The 26,124-nt window shown below is 37.6% G+C and overlaps 1 protein-coding gene across 13 annotated transcripts in view; it reads left to right on the top strand.

The window, feature by feature from the left end:
* Positions 1–26,124, top strand: part of ADD1 (adducin 1) — a 66,763-nt gene that overhangs the window by 2,130 nt on the left and 38,509 nt on the right. The window contains exon 1 of one of the 13 annotated variants that reach the window (XM_056339234.1): positions 2,848–2,967. The exons of 11 other annotated variants lie outside the window; for them this stretch is intronic. The gene's annotated coding sequence lies outside the window, so the exon portion shown is untranslated. Of the gene's footprint in view, positions 1–2,847; positions 2,968–6,320; positions 6,342–26,124 lie in introns of those variants that run through there. One more of the 13 variants, XM_056339229.1, reaches the window with a different exon arrangement.

The raw sequence follows: 26,124 nt of genomic DNA, 5'->3' as shown, positions 1-26,124 counted from the left end.
GTTGTCTGAATATTTTCTTTTGACGGTTGACTGTTATAAAATGGTGTGAGAAACCTGAACATTTGTGCTTTATCTGAAACAAGGACTTTTGCTAGCACGTTGTGCCAGTAAGTTCATTACAGTGTGGTTCGCTAACGCTGCAGAGTGACGAAGGGCATTTACTGAATCAGTATTTTTCTGTGACAGTTCTTTTTAGATGTGCCCAACAGATAATGACTCAACTCTTCTCATTCTTTGAGATTCACCATCAATATTAGGTGTTATTTTGCTTATATGGAGTTGGATCACTTGATGAGATTATGTGGGCAAGCACATTTGAGCATTGAGAGACTTTGACAGGAGTAGGGGTAAACCTACTTCTGCCCTATTCAAGCCTTGTTTTTTCAAGGGTAGCTTTGCAGTATGAAATGCTTTTAACGAATCTCCTTACCCAGCATTCTGTGGCTTGCTATAGGAGGAAAAAGCTGAATTTTGAAGTAGCCAATTCTGTTAATAAATAGAATAAAATGGGAGAAAGATGCTCTAGCATGTAGATTGCTAGTAAGTATACAACTTCTGTGTGACAAGTGCTTTTGAAATCTGAGGCGACTAGACAGTAAATCATTGTACCTACTGCTTTTCTGAGTTGTAGAAAGAGTTTTCTTAATTATTTAAGAAATGTAGCAGTGGTGAATAGTGAATAATTTGTAAATCCCAAATGTTGCTATGCAAATGAGCCAGTTCTGCTGGGAAAAATTCATAGTAACAAAATTTGCCCACTACTTTTATGAAAGAGAGCGTATCAAAGAAGTGTAGCTTTTGTTGTATAGTGGGGACACGAAGTGAAAAAATAATGCTAAATTTCTGTGTTTGATGGCTTTTAAATTAGAATTTGCTGTTGGACTATGCTTTGTGGCAGAAAGCAATCTCTGAAATAGCACTGTATTAGTAATTCATATTATAACTAAATATTTCTTAGACACTTGTAGATTGAGAAGGGCTTTATATTTAAAAAGTGATTGTGAGCAGCTGTGAATGTAAGTTTAAACTGCTGATACTGTTGTGCAGGTCATTTGACATCTCCTGAGGAACCTGTCTAAAACTCCTCTGTTAAATTATACATCTTCTATATTAACAGATTCAAAAGCAGATATTTTTTAAAAATAGAAGTTCCTGGATTACCTGTTTTGCAGTTTTTATTCATATAATTTAATCGGCCTTTTCAGGGGAATAGGAAAACATTACCTAGTCTTGCCACTTACTCAGCATTTCTCTTCAAAAATACCCCTTTTTGGTAGGGCTGATAACAGTACCTGTACAAACCTGTCAGTAAAGAAAGGTGTAAAGTGTGAATCATGTAAACCAGTTTATTCCCTGAGGAAAGCTGCTTTTCGTTAGAGGTAATGCTCCTTCAAGAGTACTGGTTATATATCTTTATCTATGATGATTTTTTACTTTAAAATTACCTTTTTCCGTGGTTACTTTTCCTATCACTTTAAAGTATTGCATGTACAATAAAAAGGTTCTGTAGTAATTTCAAGCAGTGTTCAACATAACTTTATGATAACATCTGTTACCATCTTAGTAAGTGTCTGTTGTTTGTTGAGAATAATCTTGGTAATCTTTAGTCAAATTGAAGCAAATAATCGTTTTCTTTCCTTGCCAATCACAGGATGTTGTTTACTGTGGTTTTGTCAGTTCAGAAATTTTAGTGGTTAGTAGTTGCAGGAGTTGCAAGGGCAGAGACTGCAAGAAACACCCGTTTTAGAACTACTGCTTTTCAAATCAGCTATAAGATGAGATGTCATTTGTGATGAGGGCTATGGTTTTAACATTCTGACCGATGATCCTGGTCTTGAATAAAGTTTAAGTATTGCTGCTTAGTTTGGGGAATTTTAAAGCCTAACCGTTGTTCATTTCAGGGCAAATGAAGTTTCAGTGTAGAGATGGATTTGAATAACTACTGCCAGTCAAGCTGGCTGACCAGCATGTATGCTTGCTGGCTTTGCTGGATTGACTCTGACCATTAAGAAGAAACTGAAAATGTCCTTGAAGGTGTAGCCAAACAGGAGTAATAACTTCTTTGGCACCTTCCTAGCTTCTTCCTTTTGACCTTGCTTATTTTATTGCATTTTGAGGAATGATCTCTGCCTGCTCTGTTGGATCAAACTACTCAGTGAAAGCTCAACCTTTCAACTTTAGATCAGGTCCATTAGCAAGCGGGACATCAAAAGTGTTTTTCCCCACAGATTTATTAAACATCAACAGACATGAAACTGCATTTTAGTTCGGTTTTAAAACTGGGATATTAGGAGCTGCTCTTTAAAACTGAGATTTGGGAGTTTCCATGCTCTTCAGGCGAAGCAAGTATTCCTTTGCATTTGTAATTGACTGATGTATTTGGTTTGTCTTTTAAAATTATTGATGTTTGCAATATATTTTATGTATGTTTTTCAGATCTTGACTCATGAAATCTGAAAAGATAGGGAGTAAAATGTTCTGGAGTTCTGGGATTTTCTTCCATATACTTAATTGAATTGCTGGAAAGGGGTCATGGAAGCAGTGAGCAGTAAATGCAGTTAATCAGTAACTTTTTATGGTATCTTTGATACTTTCTCATCAAATTAGTAGATAAATGTTGTACACTTATACACTGAAGATTAGAGGGAAATCAAATTACCTAAGATCATCTAGGTTTTTGGCTGGAATTAGTAAATATGTAAAATCAGCTTTGGACTAAAACCTAATTTGACTCACAGCCATAGAAACCTAGTTTGATGTATTATGGGTTTGTTTTCATTTTGTCTGTACAAATCTCAGATTCCTGTTGTGGTGCTTTTTATACTTTTTATCTCTCTCTTGTTTTAGATCTTGAATCTTGAGAGGTCTGATATGCTATTTCAGCTTTATTATAACTGATGTCAGAGTAAACCAGCAAGTGTTTGGGAGAACCTTGACCAATGAAGGTTGTCTTCTGTGGGTTTTTTGGTTAGTTGATTTTTTTGTTGGTTTGGGGTGGTTGGTTTGTGGTTTGTTTATTTTGTTTGTTTGTTTTGTTATATAGTACTGATCATAAAGTTACTGTTCCTGCATTGTGACTATGGATGTGAAGGATAAGGCATACTTTGCATTTAGTCTTTTTTTAACAGATCAAATAATTTCTCTCTGTATTGTCACTACAAAATACTGCTGAAAATCTATAAAGTATATGTACATGAAACATCCGTTCCATCTAAAACTCGGCAGACGACATTGCTGCTGTTGTGCATTAACCGAGCGACGCAGTGCACTTGTGGGTTTTTTTTCCTTCAAAAAATCTTGTCTAACAAAGCTTTGCATAGTAAATCTGAATCAACACAGCTTAAAGTATTCCAAAGTTAAAGGGACTTACTTTATTTTTTGCTTCAACTTCTGAACCCGTTAGCTACATTCTGCTGAATTTAACAGGAAAATGGTGACTTCAAACATAGAAAGTTTCTGCCAGCAGTGGGATAGTCTAAAGAAAGTTTCTGCCAGCAGTGGGATAGTCTAAAGAAAGTTTCTGCCAGCAGTGGGATAGTCTAAAGAAAGTTTCTGCCAGCAGTGGGATAGTCTAAAGAAAGTTTCTGCCAGCAGTGGGATAGTCTAAAGAAAGTTTCTGCCAGCAGTGGGATAGTCTAAAGAAAGTTTCTGCCAGCAGTGGGATAGTCTAAAGAAAGTTTCTGCCAGCAGTGGGATAGTCTAAAGAAAGTTTCTGCCAGCAGTGGGATAGTCTAAAGAAAGTTTCTGCCAGCAGTGGGATAGTCTAAAGAAAGTTTCTGCCAGCAGTGGGATAGTCTAAAGAAAGTTTCTGCCAGCAGTGGGATAGTCTAAAGAAAGTTTCTGCCAGCAGTGGGATAGTCTGATAGCCAAACATGTGCCCCTATTAAGGGAGGGACATGGCTTCTGATTTGTTTCGAGAAGCAGGAGCATCTGGCTGTGTAGCTATTACATATGTGCCTGCCAGTCAGTGTATGGATAGCTCCAAACCAGTTGTGTATTTTGCCACTTGCGTGGCCAGCCTAGGTGGGCCAGTGCTCAGTTGCAGGGAGGAGCGAGGATGGACTCGTGGAGGATATAGGGGAAAACGTGAGGACTTGGGATAAAAAAAGGAAAAATAGGGAAGCATGGGAAACTTCAGTTGATAGGAAATCATGTTTAGCTAGTTCTGGCATCTTCCTCTAGGTGCTTTCAGTTACTGAGAAGTTCTTCATGATTTTTAGGTAAAGTTGTACACAACTAAACTGCTGCTTTGTTTTTTCATGTCACTTCAAGTTTCCATATGATATGAATAACAGGTTCAGTGTAAAGCACAAGATTGTATTTTGATTCCAAAGTAAACTTCCTTTCCTTGCTGTGGCTATCGTTTGTAAGTTTAAATTTGTATATAGCAAGGTGTGGGGTGTGTTGTCGTGTGTGTGTGTATGTGTCCCCTTAGACTTGAAGTAAAACTTACTAGATGGTAAGTTTTTGAAGGTATTCTGGTAGTTGTGGTTATAAGTGATAGCTTGGAAGTATTTCAGAACAATTTTATATCTTTTGAGTGAATTAAGGATGAAGATGTCAGGGAAGTAGCGTTTGTTCTTGTAAATTATTTTTCATGAAGTGTTGGTGGCCAGAAGTATACCGTAAAAATTTATTTGGTTGTGTAGAACTTTTGTGGTACAGTATTAAATTATTCTTGAATCTATTAATAGGCAGAAAAAATTAAACTAAGAATGATTTTAGGTGTTTGCTTAGATCTCAGCTATACAAATGAAATTAATCTTTTTTTCCTGTTTGCTTGTATGGGCATTTGGGTAGAAAGTTAGTAAATTCTTTAGAGCTTTCCCAAAGCAAATGAATCCTACATAGTTTGGATGAAGAGGGAAATAACATATATATGCTTAATCTAAGGGAAAGCTATTTTGCCTTCTACATGTCAAGGAAAGGTGGTTGATTTCTGTGCCTTGGATTCAGAGAGGACCATCCTTTTCTCTTTGCTGCTACTTGTGACTGAACGTCTGGCTGTGTCTTCTTCCCACTTTCCTTTCAATCTGCTTTAGAACCTGCACTAATCTTGATGCTGCTGAGTTATGTGGATCGTCTTATACTGAGTTTTTTTGTCTCTCTCCTGGAAGGAGAGGATGTTTGTGATTGCAACATAGGGTAAGGAATTTGACAGGTGGGACGTCCACTTCTGGATCTGCCATAGTCTTTATTGTTGATCTAGGACACTTTCTTTGACTCTGTTCCAGCCTGTTAATGGAGATGTTGGTGTAAGTACAAGGAAACAAACCTCAGTTAAGATGACTTATACCCTTGCTTCACAGTTGTGGAATGATAGCCCTTACAGTATCCTCCGGTTTTCCCTCACTGCAGCAACCTGGGGAGGAGCCAAGAGCAGAGAACACAGTGAACAGTTTGCTGCACAAATTGGAAGAAGGTAGTCTCTCAAACTGTCCTCTGGTCTGCCCAGCCACCAGAAAATAAAAAGCATTTTGGCAGCTGGTCAACAAAATCTAGAAATGGTGAACAGAAGTCTGGGAAGCATGGTTAAAAGCTGAATGTCAGCCAGAAAAGCTGGACTTAAGCAGTCTTGCGAATTATGAGGGCAGCCTTATTAATTGAACATTCTGGCTGGTGGAAAAGTTGCCTGAGGCTTAGAGTCTTTATGGGTCAATACTTCACCACTAAAGTGGGGAGACAACCCTCCATGCTTCAAGCAAAGCTCACAATGTCAAAAATAAACCTTTGTAGCTGCATTCGTTGCTTCTGTTGTATATTTAATGGATTTGGGGTCCTATCTAATGTGAAGTAGCTGGTCTCTGAGAAAGGCTGAGACTACTATTTTTCCTGCCTTTTTTTTCAGGCATTAACATAAGTATGATATGACACTGGAATAGTGTCCATTATGCTAATTATTTTTAAGCATTTATTAAAACAACCCCAAAATACAAAGAATGTCAAAGATTGCATAATGGAAGGACATGTAGGTAAGGTAATTAGTTACTTAGGATATCCTGGGTTTGTTTTCTGTCATGTCACCTTTTTAAAGAGCTTAAGCTTATTTCTACATTCCCTGGTTTTCAGGGCATTGTCATTACTGTGTTCACGTATGTTAGTTCTATATTAACTATATTTTCAGAAATTCATTACACTTCCATGTCAAATGGGGGCACATTATTGCACATTTGCAGTAGTGTAGTTACTGGAGTCAATTAAGAATGAGGCACATTTCAAATGCCTCTTTTTTTCTTTGCAGACCTTTAATCAGGACTAGACACCTTCTGAAATAATACTCTTATTTGTTATTGGTTTGAAGACCTGTTGTGATACCAAACATTTAATTGTAGAAGGGAAAGGTGAGGTCATTCAGTCTGAAATTTTGTATTTGCTATTTTACTACTTGTATTACACTTCTTGCTTGTTTAATTTAATCTGTAATTTGATGTGCTAATCATTAATTACTAGGATGAATTCAGTTCGTTTGACTGAAACTGAAATCTGAATTTATTTTTTCAAGGATTTGATGATCTGAGGGAGTAATCTGGTAATTTCCCCCTCCCTCCTCTCTGTTGCTATAGTAATCCTAAATTTGAACCTTGTTTCTGCAGACTTTTTTTCCTTCAAGTGTTACAGTGTGTGTGCAGTGTGTTATCAAACCAAAATACAATACAGGTTTTTTAATTTGGTTGTAACGTCTGAGGTAAAGCTGAAATGAAGGAGCCCTAACTTGCTTTCTCTTTTTCTTGCTCTGGGGAGACCTCGTGGCGTTAATCTTTTTATTCATGTTTTAGATACATATCATTTAGGGCAAGAAACAAAGAAAGAAAGGCTCAACTGAAGCAAAAAAAGACCCAGACCTCTCTGAGTGTCATGAAAATCTGTTAATTATTGTAATGATAGAAGTGAACATTCAACTTGCAAAGGCTATAACTTAGTTTAGCATCCAAATGTTCTTGCAATTCCAGTTTTACAGCAATGTTCAGCACTTACTTGAAGAGGTGCTTTCAGCTACTTCTGTTGTGGCTGAACTTTTGATACAGCAATAAATGCAGGTAATTCTGGCAACTGTATAAAAAAATTGTGATCTAACCAAACTTTGATGTTGTTTTTTTCATATACAACAAAGTGGAGATGCAAGATCTAACAAAGTTAATAGCAGAGTAACATCAGGAGAAAACAGAAAACCTTAAAAAAACCTGATCACCTGTCTTGTCAGGAAGCGTGGAGACAATGAAATAAGACTAGAATAATTCAGTTACAGGTGAAAGACTACATGAAAAGTTTGCCTTGATTTTCAGTGAAGACAGTTTTGAACACATGCACAGTGGCAAATAGGTCTTGCTGAAGTGAGAATATAAAAATTATTTCCATGAAGATAAAGTTGAACTTTGAGGGTGCAGATCAGTGGGACTATGTAATATTTACTCTGAAATTTCGAAGTGGTCCGTGTAATTAGAGGCAAGAATTGTTATTAAATGTTAAGGCAGAAGGGCTTTGGATGGCTAGTGAGCAGCAAAAGTAGCCACTATGTTTAGAAGAAAAGGTGGTCCGAGATAGTTATTGCATCACTACTGTGACCTTAATATTCAGGTATTTGTGTTGATTTAGAATGAGAAGCTATCCTGTATGGAGGTAAGATGAAAATGGGGTATGAAGTGATGCAGCTCTTGACAAAGGAAGATGCTATCACAGAAATATAATGGCTTTTTTTTTTTTTTTTAAGATACCTGACTTCTTGGAGAGGATACATGGTCAGAGCTGACTTCTTTTAATTTAGGGGTCATATAATGTGTAATATGATTCCATGTAAAAACTAGAGTGGTATTTCTGTGAAAATTGATTTGAAGTGGTGACAGGATATGTCAAGTATGGATAGAACTGGATGATCAGAAGATGATGTGTTGGAAGTATGTTAGTAGTAGTATTTGTCAAGAGTCAGTTTCAATATTTAGTATTTTCATTAAAAACATTGATGCATTCCTATTTCTTACGCCAATCTCATGTTTTCTCATCGGGTATCAAGTATCATCAGTATAAAAGATGGTTTTGCACAGAACGAAGTTGAGACCTTAGGACATGACCAGCAGGAAAAGGAGTCATGTTTAATAGCATTAAAAAAGTGAAGATGATCGTATAACAAAAAATCAAAGTTAGCAACTGTGAAAAGTGGTAGGATAACAGGAATACTGCTGTTGCCCTACTAATATTTTTCTTTAAAGAAGAAAAGTGGTATTGACTTTTCCTGGTGCTGGTGAAAGCTTATCTGAAATACCGTGTCTAGTTGCTATCACCCACCATCAAGAAAAAAGGAATGTATTTGGACTGGAAGAGGTACAGCAACTGATTCTTAGAATGACGAAGGGAATGGAGAATTTTCTCTGTAAGAGGGACTCCGAGTGCTTTGTTTGATATGGGAAAACAACACGTGAAAGAGATTGCTCTTCATAAAAATGAGTGAAACAACACAGGTGGGTAGAAAGAGTTTAAGCTTGAGGCATAAGAACAAATGGATATAAACTATCCAAGAATAAACCTGATCTGGAAATTAGAAAAGATGGTTCCTAAGCAACGGAGGCATAGAAGTCTGCAACACCCTTCCCCTAGGAGTAGTGGAATAAGACTGTCTTTAAGATGGAGCTGGTTAGCTTATGTAAGGGAAGGGGGAGGGGATATAACGTAGTTTTCCACAGTACCTTGGGATTTGAACTCCTTGACCCAGAATATCCATTTTTTCCCATGATTCCTGCCTTGTTAGTCAAAGATGATACAGTAACTTGCCCAGATTTTGTCCAGAGACCAGCAGGGACACCTGTGGTCTGTTTCTTGGACAAATAGACCAGTTGTGTTCTGAGGCATATAGATACTTACATCAAGGGACAATAAATGTTAGACAAGCTGGATGTTTTAAATGCTGTTTTATGTAATACACTACATCGTATCTTATGTAGTGCATATATATGTATTGTGTTTAGCGTTAAGAAACTCCAGATCAACACAGAATGATCATATTCAACAGATTTAATAATGAGCCCTGTATTGTTTTCTTCTCATGCTGTTCTGTGTGACTGAAGGAAGTTGCCCACAACACGTGCACAGCTATGTCATTGCCTTCATATTTCTCTGAGAATTCTCCTCTGAGCTGTTAAAAAAAAAAAAAAAAAAAAAAAAGTTGATGCAAGCTGAAGGGTTGATGTGGTGAAAATGCTGTATACCATGTTGCTCTGTCTTGCCCTGTTGTTCCAGTATATGGTCCTAAGACTGTCCATCTAATAAGCTTGGAATGTAATACTTTGAGGAAGCATCGTGCTTGTGTTTGCACTAATGAAAGACGCTCCCATACCTCTGTATAATAGAAGATAGGTGGTTTTAGAGGAAACTTGACAAAGAAAAAGGTTCTACTGCCTTTTCCCAGACAGAAAGACACTAATTGGCAAATTGGGGACTTAATGTTGCCTGAGGTTACGATATTTTTCTGATTTATTCAATTGTTAGGACATGTTAAGTCGTGGTTTAATTCCTGCTGAGGTATTTCAGACCCGGGAGGGAACTTGTGCGCTCTTTTCTGCAATTATTTCGTCTGTATCAGTACTGTATGCTACCGGATATGCTTTTAGTTATGAACAGAAACAGAGACAGAAATACAGTATCTGCTTTATATTTTTCCATTCTCTAACTCTGCCTCACTTATTCATTCTAAGTGTTCATCTACAAAGCTTCGTTTTTGGAAGGAAGTTCAAGCATGGAAAGTAGTTTGGTTAGGACAGGATAGAAATTTAATGAAGTTTGAAAGGTTCCTTCCTGACTCTGCTCAATGTGTGTTATTGACTTCCCTTCAGCTGTTAGTTGAATTTCCTGTTGATTTTTGGTATAAATAATTGCCAAAGCAGTGTCTAGCCCTATCTGTGTGCTTAAATTAGATCTGTTTTCTTTATTCACAAGTTTAACAGTATTTTAATGTTTTTAGAAGTAATGTAGAAGACTGAGAACTAGATCTTATTTCTTTAAATTGCTGTATTCACACATAATGATGAATATGAATGGTAAATAATTACATAGGCCTAACATCAACTAATTAAATGGCACTTTGCAGATGTTTAATATTAGCAAAGTTACATCCCAAAATGGATTTTTTTGGGATAAGTGCTTGACAGTTATGATTTTGAAAGCTGATAAATAATAGTTAATAATTTAAAGCTTGAGGAAGTGTTCACTATTATATGAATATTGACTAAATTGTGTTTCTTCTGCTTTATTATTTAGACATTCTCTCTTTTAGTTTAAACAGGTGTGAAATAGAGGCAGTCTCATATAATAAAAAAATCTGAAGTCTGAAACTGGCGATAGTCACCAAAGAGTGGATGACTTAGCAGACGTCATCTTAAAGCTCTTGCAGTGAGGAGAAGGTATTCAGTAATACTGGTATTTTGAAAGACTGTATTAATGTCTGTGCAGTAAGAAAACTGTAGAAGTTGGTTACCTTGACTTTTTGTTCTTAAAGTATGTTTTTCAGCTATGCTGTGTAGGATTTATCACGGTAACTGAAAAGGTGTCAGATTAAAGTAAGTAATGTTTTGCCTTGGAGTGATAAAAATAATAGAAATAATTACTGAAAAGCCAAGTAATTTTTTTTCTAATTTTCTTAATGAATATGACTTATCAGCTTCACCCTTCTGGTAAACCAGGTAATTTGTTAACTGAAAATATACTGTTACACAATGGAGAGAGCAAAAAGCTTTCTGGCTTTATATGCTTTTAAAATTCATTTATCTGTCAAAATTGAAGCTGAGTATTGCTGTTGCCTTAAATTGGAATAATCATTTATTACATGTTCTAGAATAGTATTCCCTGCAGGTATGACCTATGCTTTAGCTAGTTCTGAAAGGGATGCAGTCAACATTGGAATAATTTATATTTTTAGCAGCATATTCAGATCTGGCATTTTGATTTCTTATTTTGAGTCATGTCTGTTAACTTTTTTTTTTTTCCAAATATTGTGTCATGTTAGCTGGTGACACACTTCTGGGTGGTTGTTTTTTTTTTTTTTTTTGGTAAATGTTCTTAGAGGTGTATTTCTTGTGTTGGCACTGTGCCTCATAAACATATAAAATCTGAACTGCCTTGTAAAGTGAAGGTGAAGATGCATGTTGACATGCAGTTTGATCTTTGGAGGATAAATCCAAAAAATCTTCCTTCCCTCTCTTCCCCCCAAAGAAGAGTGAGTGTATATCTTTTTAAGACTTGTTGGATTAGATTAGTTTAGTTTCCTGTGAAAAATGTTAGGGAATAGCTGATGGAGACACTAGTATCTGCCACAGAACAAATCTGCAACAAGGAGATACAGTACAGTGACTGCTTCATGGGCTGTTTGGATTTTGTTACCATTAATTTATTCCTACGTTATGAAAGATCTAGAAAACTGAAACAAATTAAATTTAAACAGTTTTGTGTAGGTTGCTTGAGACTTGGAGGAGTGCAAGGAACTTGAGGATGACAAAGAAATACCAAGGATAAGGCTGATAGCAGACTCATAAACGAGAATAATTTAAGCCAGTGAGATATATTGCAATTTTGTGTCATTAAACATCTTCATTAAAAAAACCTGATTTTTAGTGATGTTCATAGAAGTTCATGAAATTAAGGGGTGGGTGTGTGGAATTTAAAGTATTTCCTGTTCATTTTTAGCTGATGTTTGAAATTCTATAGTAAGGTCTGGTATTAATAGGAAAGAAAATAGTGGGCAAGTATGAGGCAAGAGAGAAAGTTAAGGTTGGTTTAGTTTGGAGAAGACAGATGAGAAAAATAAATTGAAAGTCAGAAACAGTTCTAAAAATCTGGATTACATTAAACAGAGGATTTCTCGAGGATTTTTTTACACATAATGTATTTAAAACACCCTGTTTTTAAGAAGTCACATTCTGTATAAGCCCATGGGACTTATGCTATGAGATATTGTTACAGTGAAGAGCTTAGCACAGCATAAAGTAAGGTTAAACATTGTATAGCAGTTATACAAGGGATGTCAAAATGGATGTAACTTTTTTCATGGTGTAAAGAATAAATCAACAAATCACTGCAGATGAATGTGTGTGTGTTACACTGTTCTTAAAATTGCTCACTAGCCATAGTTAATCAGGGTATTTGGAGTTTAACCACTAGTTTGACTGAGTTTGGCAATTTTTGCCCTTTTAGATAAAGTTTTGACATTTACTTATAAAACCCCAAATGGTTCTTACTCTGGCAGCTACAGAATCTCTTTGTATACAAAAGAGAATGCTACAGGTTCTCTTCCTTATAAAATCAGGGCAGTTGACTAAATAAGCATTGGGCTTAATATTTGAGCATTAGAATTGCCAGACTTCTCTTTTGGGCTGAAAAAAAATATGATTAAATCTGAAGCTACTAATTTCTGTCTTTGAAGTAGCTGAAGTCGAATGATCTATATAGATTGCATATATCTTAAGTGGGATTTCGAGCAGAGACATGATGGTATATATGGGTGTCAGGATATGCATAGAAAGGCAACATTTTAATATTAAAAATGGGATAGTAAATGTCATTCATTTACATAAATGTGGCCCTATAGAAAACATTTTTGTTGGATTTCATAGGGTTCATTGGATGTTTTGCTACTGAACAATTCCAATGAAGTGGGAGTTGCTTATGGCCCAATATGTATTTATTTCTGTGGATGTGTTAGATTGTTTTGAAATCCCTTAAGAGCAGGAACTTCCGTTGAGCACCTGATTGCAGTTTCAGATGGGGGGGGGGGATTGTTTACAAATTACCTAGCCTAGTCTGTTACCCAGCTCACAGCATGACTGCACAGTTAGTTGTGTAGGCTCAGCAATGTGGCAGGCACAATGTGGGAATAGCTGTCAAGGGCGAGTTTGAATTGTATTGTGCTCCTGAGAAAGCATGATCTAGTTACAAAATATGGAAACAAAGACATAAAGAGTAGATGTTTCTTCATATAAAATAATGCTGTTGTAAAAACAAATACCGCAAGCCAGTTCTAATGCAAGTGATTATTGTTTTCATTTCACACAGTAGTTTTGCCCATCTCCTTGGAGAGCTGCTTCTCAAATTCTAAGGTTTTGTTGAGATCACTTGGACTTCACATGGGCAGAAACTACTGGCATGTATCCGACTGCATGCTGTTTGGGAAATAGCTGTGAAAGCTGGGTTTAGAATTCTGGCTTTGAATACTGTGTGCATGTCACTGTTCTGCAATTTCTCATGCCAGTAGCCTTTCAATGAACTTGAAAGAACTGTACGTGCGTATTTCAGCAATAAAGTAGTGGCAGTAGGGTTTCTCGAAGGAGTTAATTTTACAACTTGAGTCAGGAATGAAAGTACTTTAACAGTGCTGTGTGGATTATTTAGGATCCTTGTCTGACTCCAACTCATTTGACATAACTATGTATACTTGATTTTCATTATTTTAACTTAAATTTCTGTTTCTGGGATTATAAGCCCAACGCTGCCTAGGTGTGACTTTTAGAACACAGTGAGGAAAGGTCTCTGGTTCCTACTAGGTAAACATAAGCAGGTGTACTGTGTTTTTAATTTTCTAGCTATTGGTAGTTGTAGTACTGAAAGGTGGATGGCATTTTGCCCGTAGAAGAGGGGTCATTTGGATAGGGATCAGAGTAAAAAACAGTAATAAAGACAGTATGATAGTGGAGTTGTTTGTAGACAACCAGTAATAAGACAGATGTAGATACATTGGGGTTTTTTGCTGTTAATCTTCAGATGCTTTTCAGCTACAATAATCCTTGCCTAAAGACCTTAGTCTATGCGGATGGATATTGTTCAGTTTAATCTGGAAGCATGGGCATGTGTAGAACTTGGGCCTTTCATGTTTTACACTGGGACTTGAATTCAGTAAGTGCAGAATGCACACAAGCATGATTTTGGTTTTTTCTTTTGGTTTTAATAATGCTTGTTTACTTTTGTAAAACATCACAGCCATGCAAAACTATTGTGACCTTTGGATACTTTGGTTTGCAGCTCCGTCTTTATCTAATGTTTAGGATTGGACCGTAGGAGAGGATTTGAGTGTTTGGGACTGATTCTTTCAAAGCTGTATGCATGGAAGAGTAGGAGAGAGAGCTGATGTGTGTCCCCATGGGTCTTGGACTGGATGACTGGAACCAGACCCAAAATGTAAATGCATCCAGCTTGCCCTCTTCAGTGAAGGCAGCCTTTACGAATGAGCCTTTGTGACAGGAGAGCATTAGTAGTTCTGCCAGTCAATCAAATTGTGATGTGTGAGGCTCTACAGCCATTATAGTAATTGAGCAAGTATCAGGCTTGGATTAGTCCTTGTCCTCCTGCATTGCAAACAGAATCTTTCTGCCATGGTTTGTGCATATCCTTCTGTTTTGTGCGTTCTCCTTTATTCTGTTGATTCTTCGGTTGAATTATGTAACCGTCTGGAGACTATAATGGTCCTAGTTAAGAAATAGGCCTGGAAGAAGGTGTGAGAGTGGCCATGATTCCTGAAATGTTAAGGTCTGGGCTGTTGTGGACAATTGTTTGTGATTCTGACAGTAACTTTGCTGAAATGTCCATTAAACACTGTGTTTGCATGATTTACAGTGACTGGAGAAGCTGGGGAGACACTTCTCCCCAGATGTAAATCTGAAACCCTGTAGAGAAGTGTCTTTTTGCCACTTTCAGGTGGAAACAATGAGAACCTCAGCTGGAGGGTAAGTCTTGAGTTTGCATAATGTTAGCTTAGGCAGCCGTGTTCAGTTGTGCAATACTTGCCTGACAAGGGAGACAGCATAATCAGGAAGGTGGTTTTCTCATGGTGTTTAATTTGTTACCATGTGGGTGTGCATGACCCTTGAGGTTTACCCTGAAGTAGGAAACATGACTGCATAATTTTCCTCCCCTGGGAAAAAGAAAAAGAGACATTAGTTGGTCCTAAAATAGAATTCATGGGGGTTTCTTGACATACTATTTCCTGATACAGAACAAGCAACCATCTAATACAGGAAAATGAGTTCCAGTAACACTTTCATCCATAATTTATATGTTTTTAATATGTAGATTAAAGTTGTAGAGAGCATTCTGAGAGACGGAAAAGAGAATGCTCTTGAATTTGGGAACTGTGTAATGGGATGAACTTTTATCTTACTGTCACTTCTAAGATTTTGATGAAGATACATGCCCTATATAAATATATTAATGCTATTTTAAACAATGTCCAGAAATTTTCAGTCTAGGGTGGATAAAAGATGGTGTAAACCACGTTGTCTCCCTAAAATTTATCAACTACCTGAAGGGCTTACAAATGCCTGATTAACCACCATGTAAAGGAGTTTTTTTGAATTTGAGTAAGCCTGGCTGTTAGCTGTCTTATTTGGAAATAGAAGGGCTATATATGTGGGGTACACATTTCAAAGCTGTTTTTATGTGTAAGTGCAGTATAAAATCTCATATGGAAAGTTTACGTCAAAATTAATACTTAGGCTTGCATTCTGCAAAGATAGTTGTTTCCTCCTGTATACAGGCTTTTAAAATTCTGTCTGATTCTACTTTGTCAAGAGGTTAATTTGGTCTCATAATTCACCTGTATTTCCATCCTTCCCTTCCTCCTTCATCAAAACTGGGAGGTGCTGTAAAAGAACTGGGGGCTGCCACCTAGAAAAGCCTCAGCTGACCTCGAGTGAGAAATTCGTGAAAAATTCAAGATCTCCATTGCCTTCATTTGCCTGATTCAAGCCTACTTGAAATCTCCATTCTTCGTATTAGCCTCTACCTCATTTATGTACTTTGATTCACTCTCTTCTAGCTCAAACTGGTAACACGCACATCAACAACGTTAGTGCTGCTTATATATGAAACTTGCTGGTTCCAGCATAATGCCTGTGCACTCTAATTGCTGCAGCAATTTCTGAGTTACTTGGATTCTCTGCCAGAAAATAATGGTTTGAATTCATGCATCTAGTCATGAATATTCAGGTTAGTTCCATCTCAAAAATCTCAACCAACCAGTCTTGTAATTATGCAGGGTTTTTTTTCTTGTGGGGCATTTGCTGTAGGATCTCCAAAGTTATAGATGTATTAATCATGAATTCATTGAGAAACAACTAAGTTCACCTTGTGGCTCTGTTGCCAAGTGGTGGCACACTGTTACATAGCCTCTTCATCCTTCTTTTTGTGATTTAATAATCTTTTTGAGCAGCTATGCTAATTGCTTGTAACTTTCTTAAAATTTCTTGAAAAGCATAAAGAAATTAACGTAGTTCTTGAATTTTATTATTGGGGTTTATTACATAATTTTGAGTAGCAATAAATGCTGCTAGAGCATACTTAAGATTTATGATATCATTGCCTAACAGATCCAGCAATAAAAATGGGATATTTTATAAAAAAAGACAGTTTTAGTGTACCTCTGATTCAGATAAAAATTGCATAATGAAATATAAGCTCTTAAAAAAAAAAAAAAAAAAAGAGGGGGAGGAGGGAATGCATGTTTGTCAAATTCCCTGAAAACTAATTATCACTGTTGATAGATGAGCAAGTTTATTTCTTGGATTCCCCCCTCCCCCCAGACCACATACCTAAGAGCAGGAGGTCAGAACAACACAAGAAGACTTAATGAATGGGATGTCTTAGCATAACAAAAATAGGTATCATTCAGTACAATCTAACATTAGTGACACTGTTCCTTATTGTGATCTATAAGGAATGTACTAATACATTATTTCAGCCTGGAAAGGCAAAATTGATGTGCTTATGCACTTTTAGTTTGCCCTTGCTTCAATAAGAATGTGTTGTCTCTGAATCAGTGTATGTAAGACCTGTTATTAAGGTTTAATGATTTCTGGTGAAAGAAAAAGTTGAACTAGAGTATTTTGTATTTGCAGTCCTTTTTGCAGGTTTCTTATAAATCGCAAAGCTCTACTTACAGAATAAACTGTAAAGCAGAATCTGATAATTCATGTGCTTGATTTTTAGAATATGTTTCTTAGTAGACTTCCTTATTTAAAAAAAATGCAGAACACCAAACTTTTCTGTTTACTTATTTAACTCCAGTAAGTCCAGTCTCCACGTTTAGATGTCTTATGGTTAAAACCCCTTCAGAATCTTTTCCTGCTCCATTCTTTAAACATTCCAGTTTCAACCTCTTAATGAACAGTAATAGTAAGTGGAAAACTGTTCTTTAGGTATAGTTTTTTCATACTAGGAGGTGAGATTGAGCAGCAGTGCCTCAATGTCTTTTTTTCATACATGTTCATAGGCAATTTGGAGGGATCGTGGGCATGCCACCTTCACTATTAATGATCTGTGGGGTTTGTATACTTGGACTGTAAAGTGTGGAGTTGTCCTTTACAGTCTATCGTAATTTCTATGGCTGTCGTGAACTCTTGAAATACAGTGCATTTAAATTTGGTCTAACATTGTCACTGCAATTATATTTAAAACTGAAATGACCCGGTCTTTGCATTTTTTGTATCTGATCACATTAAGGATTTGTCCCAGGAAGTCTTCTGTTTCCCAGGGTAGTACCCAAATGAGTAAGTCAACAGATTCTTTATTCTAGGTTGGGAGATGTGTTCAGTGTTTTATCAAAATTAGCTTTTAAAAAAAAAAAACCCAATAAACCTATTAAATAGCTCTCATGCTTACATAAAGTGAAGTCGTAGCTTTCAGGTCAGTGTTTTTACTATTTATGTGAAACTGAGGGGGGGAAAAAAGACTCTGTAACTACTTTCCTTTGTCCTTTAAATAAGTAAAGATACAAAATAGCATCCAACTGTTTTGGAAGAAGTTATTTTTGCAGAACAGTTCAAAGGGTTAAATGACATTCTGTTCATTGCCAACACATTTCAGAAATCTCACCCCTTGCTATTTAGTCTGCATGAAAATAACTGGATCCTGGCCAAAATGAGGCCACTTTGCCTATGCACTGCTGTGTTTCAGTTGATCCTTTATGCATAGTGATACTAATATTTTAGATGTGAATACTTTAACTGAAATTTCTTGCATTTTTAAATCATCAGGGAAGTATCTACGCTCCTCTTAAAAAATGAGTTTTAATTTCTTCTGCCTTTTGTAGGAGCTTTTGTTATTCACAGCACTTTCTGCAAGTATAGGTTCTGAGTGTCTTCAATAGCTGTGAAAGTTAAAGATATTTTAAATATTATTTTTTTTTTTGGGGGGGGGGGGGTTATATCTGTGATAGCATTGGGTATGTGGGTGGAATTTTTTTTCTTGTTTCTGTTTTCCCAGACAATAACCTTTTTGAAAACCCTAACAAACCTTTTATTAAACGTAGATTTTCATGTCTGATTTTAGAATGTCCACCCTCCTTTATTTAAAAGAAGGATAGCATTGGATAGGTAGCACCATCAGAAAATACTACTTAAAAAACCTTATAGGAAAAGTGAAGCAATGCTACTGTGGTCAGTAGTGAGGTACTTTGTTCATTTTGCCTATTTTGCTAGACCTTGAAGTCAAAAGAAAATCTTGAGGGAAGAAGAAAGCTTCTCTTTCCTCTTGTATTTGCACTTAGAGTATGCATTTGACTTTCCTGTAGACAACTTGCAACTTGTACTGTGTCCTGCATTGGCATGAGCTCTGGAGTCTTCTGCCTTCTGGTAAAGCTGCTTATGAACTCCACAGTTCTCATGCAGTGCTACAGCCTCTCCACTGCCGTGGGGAAGAGCCTATGCTGTGTGCACTTCCTCTTGACCTGCTGTGCCAGAAGCATCCCCAAGTTTATGATGGACAGTGGGTAAAACCTTGTCCTTGATCATAGTTCCTGACCTAGTTCTCGTTTCTGTATAAAGCCACTGGTGCAACCACTGCGCGTCTCCCTGAACTTGCTCTGTGAAGCGGCAGTAGGCTCTTCTCCAGTAAGTGCCACCTCTGTGTAAGCAGATGGCTTTCTTTCCAGGGGGACTGTGTGGGGTACTGTTAAGGAATTTGGGGACTGTGATGACTTTTAAGTGTGTTGTTTCCTAGGAAAATCTGATTTCAAATGCGTGTATGTGAAAACTATGGAAGTTTTCTTACCTGATTTATTACGTTGGCAAATGAAACATCCAATTTTGCTTCTGTCGGTTTTAGCTCTTCAAGAAACTGATGTGTGCATTTGTGTTTTCCGCAAATCCAGTGTTGGAATTAAGTCTAGCAGCTTTTGTAACTTCAGTTTAAGGCCAGTCTTCATTTCTGGGTCAGACGTGCTGATCAGTTTGTCTCAAGCTTTCTAAATACTTGTTGGATAAAGCTGGGGCCCTGCCCTTGAAAAGCTGGTGATCTGATTTGACCTTTGTTCAAAAATCTGAGGGCACTGGCCTATTGGCATGTTTGGCATGAGGCTTGGAAAGTGCATGTGGGTTCACAGAAACCTAAAAATAAGTAGTATTTGGGTTAAACCTCTTTATTTGTATGGACTCATGACCCTCATGGCAAAAAGAAATCTACATGTGTTTTCTGGTACTGCTGCCTCCATCCATGAATGTTAACAGTGGAAAAATATTTGAATTTCATGGTGTCTTGGCGTCAGATACTTTCTGCACAATTATAGGATGAAAAAATTAATGACTGGACTCATTCTTGTGTAGTACTGAGTGGCATGTGTACCTGACTCTTGGACATCAGTGAAAAAATTTCATGTAGAAATAAAGCAGGCTGGAAAAATCCTTGTCACTAATATTTTCTGTTCAACAAATTTTACAGTTTCATCAATAAGGCATAGAGAGAGTACCTCTCTAGCGCAACCCTTTTTATTCTACAGGCTATTAACTTGAAAAAAACATTAACCTAAGCAGTTCATTTTCAGTGGACTAAACTGCTGTATGCATCAAAGAAGGTAGTGCAACGAACTAAGGTATTTGGGAGCTTGTGTAGTTTTTGTCACTGACATTTCACAGGTAAGATAGAACTGAATTATTCAGATGGGATGTTTGCACTTCATGCTGCAGAAGATCATTAAAAAATTGTAAGAAAGATCCTACCTGATCTGATGGAAAACTTGTCCTAATGGCAAGTCTGATCGGTTTTGATCTGAGCACAGGAGAAGGGCTAAGGATTTTTGGTTCTGTCTCTTATTACTTGTGCCTTCTGTCTGACATTGAGTCTCCAGCTGTCACCAACCTACCAGCAGAGGAAGGTGATATTAAAAAAAAAAAAAAATAAAAAAATTGCTAGAATACTAGCAGTGCTTTGGAAGCTACAAATAACATGAGCATATTGTGCATGTGGAACTTGATTTTTCCCAGAGCCTAAGAAGGAAGGGCAGGTTCATAGATTTCAGAAACAGACGGTACTCTGATCTCAGTGCAGGCAGATAGTAGAACTTGGATTAAAACGTGTTTGGCTCAGTATTGTACATATATGGTTAGGAAACTTCCATCTCTATTGAAGGGCAAAAGTGTCTGATTCACTCCAGAATGTTCAGTCACTCCATACTTTCGTTAGCAAGACTGAAAGGCCCTGTCACCTCTATGACCAGTTAACCAAATAGGTCAAGCTGCTAATCCCTACAAGTCGGTCGTCTACTCTCCAAATCATTTTTATAGCCTTTCCTTGAACGCTGATATTTCATGTCTTTTTTTGAAGTGTGTACATGAGAACCACAAATAATATTTTAGTAGTGGTTTTTTGTTTTGATTTGGGGTTTGGTTTTGGTGGTTTTTTTTCAAAAAGGGAAGGCAATTATGCTACTTGATATTCTTTGTTTTATTTTATGAATACAGTAGACCACGTGGCTGCAGCATAATCTTTGCAATTCCTACACAGTAATTTATGACAGCTCCTGAATTCAGTTCTAATCTTGCCTTTTCAGGCAGAGTAATTCTCTTAATTTTTGTCTCCACTTGTACTCCTTTGCATTAGCTGTGTTAAATTGAGTTTTGTGATATTGCACTATTAATTATGTAATTCTGTGGGTTATACTTGAGAAGGTTATTTCAATTGGAACTCAGATTTCTGAAATAAAATACTTTTGTGGTATTTGGCAGCGTAATTATGAGGACTCATTTTGGCAGCTCTTTCAAGTCCAGGTTCAATGTGCATGTTTAAATCTCTGTGTTGGAGCAACTTTATCTGAAAACCATGGTACTGCTCTGAACCATGACACTGAAACCCATGTTTTTCACTGAACTGTAAGGAGTTATTTTGGAGGCTAATAGACACCAAAGTAGTGGAAAGTAAAAGTGTCTCCACTGCCATTACTACCTGTGGCAATTGGTGGTTCTCTGGTAAGAGGCAAAGTAAAAGTGTCTCCACTGCCATTACTACCTGTGGCAATTGGTGGTTCTCTGGTAAGAGGCAATGGAAAAAATATGAGTTTGTAGAATTCATACTCTCACGTTGTGCCTGGAGAAATGCAAAGAGGTGAAACTCCTGTTTTGTCATTTGCATGTAAGTTTCCTGATACATTTGTGAGGCTCTTAAGGTTTCAGCAGAAAAGCTTAAGGTGTTTATGGTACTTATGCAGAGTATTTCTTTCTGTTATATGTGACATTCTATATTATGATGTCTGCTATCACTTTCCTTTATGTACTGAACATTTCCAGAAGTGCTGTATGAGAAGTGCATGGGAATAAGTAAATTAACTTACTTCGTTTTCACTTCTTTGATTCAGTAATTCTGATGTTGAGTTAGTAAGCTGGCTTAAAACTGTTAGTCTTTCACAAATTGTTGGAGGCTAGAAACAGCTTTCTGTTGTTTGCGTGTAAACTGCTTAGCAAGAAAATCAGTGAAGGAAATGATCTAAAGAGGTGAAGGAAAGTTAAAAGGCTAGGGCTGGGAAGTAACTGGGAACCTAGTCAATGGGAGATAGGAATTCACAGTTTCAAGGGTAACTCCTTTATTAATCTTATTCCTAGTCCCATTTTTAGGTTGGGATTCCTTCGCATTTTTAAATAGCTTGGAATGACCTCTTTGGAAATTTGATCTTTTCAGCATAAATTAATAAATCATGTTAAAGAAGTTTTAACATAAAAATGGTACCAATAAAAATGTGGTTTTTAGTGATACCAATAAAAATGTTTTTTTAGTGATACCAATAAAAATGTTAAAGAAGTTTTAACATAAAAACCAGTACCAATAGTGAGTGTAGGCTGTGACTGTACCTTCCAAGTAAGGTCTGTGCTAGGTGCTGAGGGGAGGAACGTCATGGTGTGCTGCCCTGTTCCATCTTGTGCGTCAATCTCTGCTTCCTACCTCACGATCAGGGAGGGGAGGTGGATAATTACTGTTTCTAAAAGTTCGATACTTTGGTCTTCTAAATCCTTTATTAAAAGGAGGGAAATTACCTTTCTCTGTCTCACCTTCTAGTGTAGTTTTAATGCTAGTTGCTTCCCTCTTCTGTTTGCAAGGACTGAATTACATGTTCTGAGCCATATATCTTGAAACTTACACAGAATTTAGACAGCTGTCTAATATTTATATTTTATTTATATAATTTTTTCATATAATTTATATGCATATTATATTTTAATATATTTTATTTATATAAAAAAAACCCTAATTGAGCAATATTCCAGCTGTATCTGTCCAACTAAATTCTGATGTCAATTTTAGGTGGGCTTATGCTATGTAGAATCATAGAACAGCCCTGGTTGGAAGGTATCTGAAAAGATCATCTGGTCCAACCTGTTGGGGGAAGGGGAGCCTAGATGGGATTATCTAACACCCTGTGCTGCTGCTTCTTGAAGAACTCCAGCTGATGGGGACTCTACCAAGTTCCTGGGGAGGTCGTTCCAGTGATTGATTCTCAGCGTAAAAAAAATTCTGTCTTATATCAAGGTGAAACTTCTCCTGGTGCAACTTGTATCGGTTGCCCCTTGTCCTCTCCGTGGGCCTCCTTGTGAAGAAAGAGCCTCCATTCTTTTTGTAGCCACCTTTTAAGTACTGGAAAACTGTGATGGGGTTCCCCCGAGCCTTCTGTCCTCCGAGGAGGAAGGACCAAACTCCTTGAGCCTTTCCTCATAGAGCACATCCTACAGCCTCTGGTGATCTTTGTGTCCCTCCTTTGGAGCCTGTCCACTCTGTCTGTGTCTTCTCGTGAGTTGTGGAGGCCAGAACTGGACACAGGAGTACTTCAGGTGTGGCCCGACACGCGCTTGGTAGATCGGGACGATCGCAACTCTTATCTCCGCTAGCAATGTCCCTGCAGCCCATTTGCCTTTGCCGCTGCAGCGGCGCACTGCTGACTCCTGTTCAGCTCGCTGCCCACCGGGACCCGCAGGTCCCTCTCGGCAAGGCCGCTCCCCACCCGTGCAGATCCCAGCCCGTACCGGGCCCTTTGGTTGTGTCGTCCCCTGTGTGGGACCTTGCGCTCGTCTCTGCTAAACTCTGTCCTGTTCTCGCTGGCCCGCTGCTCCGGCCTGTCCAGGGCTCTCGGTAAGACGGCTTTCCCTCTGATGCATCCACCTCACCACCCCGTGTGGTGTCAGCAGACTTGGTGATGGTGCTCTCAATCCCGTCACCCAGGTCATTTAGGGAGACATTGGAGAGTGTGAGGCCCAGTTGATCCCTGGGGGTCCCCCACTTGTGAGAGGCTGCCAGTGTGAGTAAAACCCATAGATGTGAAACTCTGAGGGCAGCCTGTGAGCCTGGTTCCTGCTCACCTCAAAGACCGCCCATCTGATCTGTATCTTGCCTGTTTGTCCAGGAGAAGGCTGTGGGAAACAGTGTCAAAGACTTTGCTGAAGTCCATGTGAACAATACCCACTGCTATCTCCATGTTGACAGGAAATGCTATTTTGTCATAGAAGGTGATCAGATGTTCTAATTTTGGTTGGGATAGAATTAATTTTCTTCTTCTGTCAGGATTAAACCATGACATGGGGTTAGTCTGCTGTGATTTGCATTTAGGGAATCTGCACTGGCTTTTCCCAGTCACCTGCTTCATTTGGCTTTGGTAAAGCTAGACAACAATCACGCTTTTTTACAACCTGACATAGTTATTGCTGTGCTTTACCTGTGGCTACTTAAATGTTTTATTAACACAACCTAGAAAACCTCATAATAATGAGGTTTTAATAAGCGGGTTACCAAACGTAGTGTTGGATGTTTGGTTTCTTAATGTGCATAATTTCCAAGATTTATTTTTTTTTTACTGTAGATTATTCTTCCAGTTCTAAATACAGGATCTTTCATTTTTCTGTACAATCAGAGGATGCCAGTTAAGGAGGGACTTTAGTATTTTAAGGATATGGTCTTAATGAAACATTTTATTACTTAATTTTTTTTTTGTGATCGTTACTTCCTTAAAGTTATAACCTTTTTTTTTTTTTTTGGCAGTTGAAAAGCAATTTGGTACTTTATATGGGAAGAGGCCTGTAACAACTGCTGTTTTGACAACTCTGACACATAGATTCTTGCCCTTCATAAATATTTGGAAGTTTAGTTTTAATTTGAAACAGATTTCTAGCTTTATTCTTTGTTCTTAACCATTTCAAGAGACCTTTTTGCCTAAGTTTTGGGAATAATGAAGGAGTGTCGATGAGTTTCATTACACAAATAATACTGTGTCTCAGAAACTGATACAAATGTTCACTCTTTTGTATGGTTTGAGGTCTCAGGTTTAAATTTTTGCCAGTTCTTTATGTAACCTTGTGATCACTCACAGCCCGCTGTGCTAGGTCTCTGATTTCAGTGTTTTGGAGAAAGTAAAAACAGGAAGTAATTGCTTACACAGAGTAGATGCCTTTCGAGTAAGTTTTTGGGACTTGGGTGTGGGTTTTTTTTTTTTTTTTTTTTTTTTTTCTCTCCCTTGTTCTCTAACCCAGCTTGTTTCTTGAGCTACTGTCATCGATACTAAGGCGTGGTACTACACATATGATGCAATACTTCTGGTCAGATAAACTTATTTTAGTGTTGGATTTCTCTGTTTAGAGTCCAGTATGTAACTTGCAGCATCTCTGTTAATAAGTAAGATAATGGTGCCTACATTCAGTGCAAGATAAATAACTGTTCTTGTTTGTGAAATAGTCTCTTCCTCTTTGAAAACAAAGAGCAGAGGAAATTCTGAAGGTGCATGAGCTGGGAACATTTGCTAAAAAAGAATATAATTGTTCGTGATAAGTATGTTGTCTAGTAAGTACCACAGTCATGATTTACTTTTTGTTCCTAGACTTCCTAAGATAGTGCCAGCTTTTCCTTTTAAAAGTTCAGTAGGAAACATTTGGAATGGCAAGAACAAATCCAGTGTCATTGGTGCCAAAACACTCTCACTGAAAATGATGGAAATTGTAGTGCAAACCATAAATAATATCCCTATTATAAAGATGTATTAATTTTTTAAGGAGCAAGTTTGGCAAATGTTATTCTAAACTAAATAAAAATTGCAAAAAATACAGAAAGTACCAGAATATTGAGTGAAGGGGTAACAGTGCAAGTTTGTAAATGGTTTGGGTTGGGGTTTTTTTGCAGATACCAAGTGATAATGCAACTTCATTTTCTGTAGATGGATGTTTTACTTCTTCACCATCTCCCTGCCAACTCAGTTTTCACCCAAACTCAGTCTGTTCACAATGGCTCAGTTACCTCTTGGGTTTCTTGCTGCCCACAGTGCTGCACCACCCCAGTGCTGCCCAGCCCTTGCCCTTCCTCTTCCTTCCTCCTGTCACCTCATGACTTCCCCATGTAGTAATTTCTGCTCAGTAGCTTTCCACAGTCCATCCCCCTGACTCTTTCCTGGACTATAAAATTATTCTGTCTTTTCTCTGTTCTTTCCCTGTCCTTTTTTTTGCATCCAAAATAGAGCTCCCTTTCTTCCCCCTGCCAGTACACTGCCTGACTTGTCACTTACATGAGCCTTTCAGGTAACTGTTACTCCTCAAAGACTGCTGCAACAGTGTACAACAAAGACTGCACAACAGTGAAGAAAAGTTATTTTAATTTGTTTTGCTACTCCCTTGTCCCTTCCCCAGTAACTTCTTGTCAAATCTGTTTTCACCTCTTTTAGACTTAGTAGCATAGTTCTGGTGTGAGAAGAGATACCTTGTTGAAAGAACTGTCAGAAAAAGGTTGATATAAAGGAAATTACTATGTCATTGTCAAAATCTGCCTTGGAAGCTGTATGTCCTGGGAATAGGTACCCTTGATCTCTGTTGCTGGTGACTGGGATTGTATCAACAGTTGAGAAGCCTGCTGCTCATTTACTTT

The sequence above is a fragment of the Falco biarmicus genome, chromosome 1 (genome assembly GCF_023638135.1).
Source record: "Falco biarmicus isolate bFalBia1 chromosome 1, bFalBia1.pri, whole genome shotgun sequence".
Lineage (NCBI taxonomy): Eukaryota > Metazoa > Chordata > Aves > Falconiformes > Falconidae > Falco > Falco biarmicus.
Note: the sequence above shows the minus strand (reverse complement) of the source record. Positions and strands in the feature narration are given on the sequence as shown.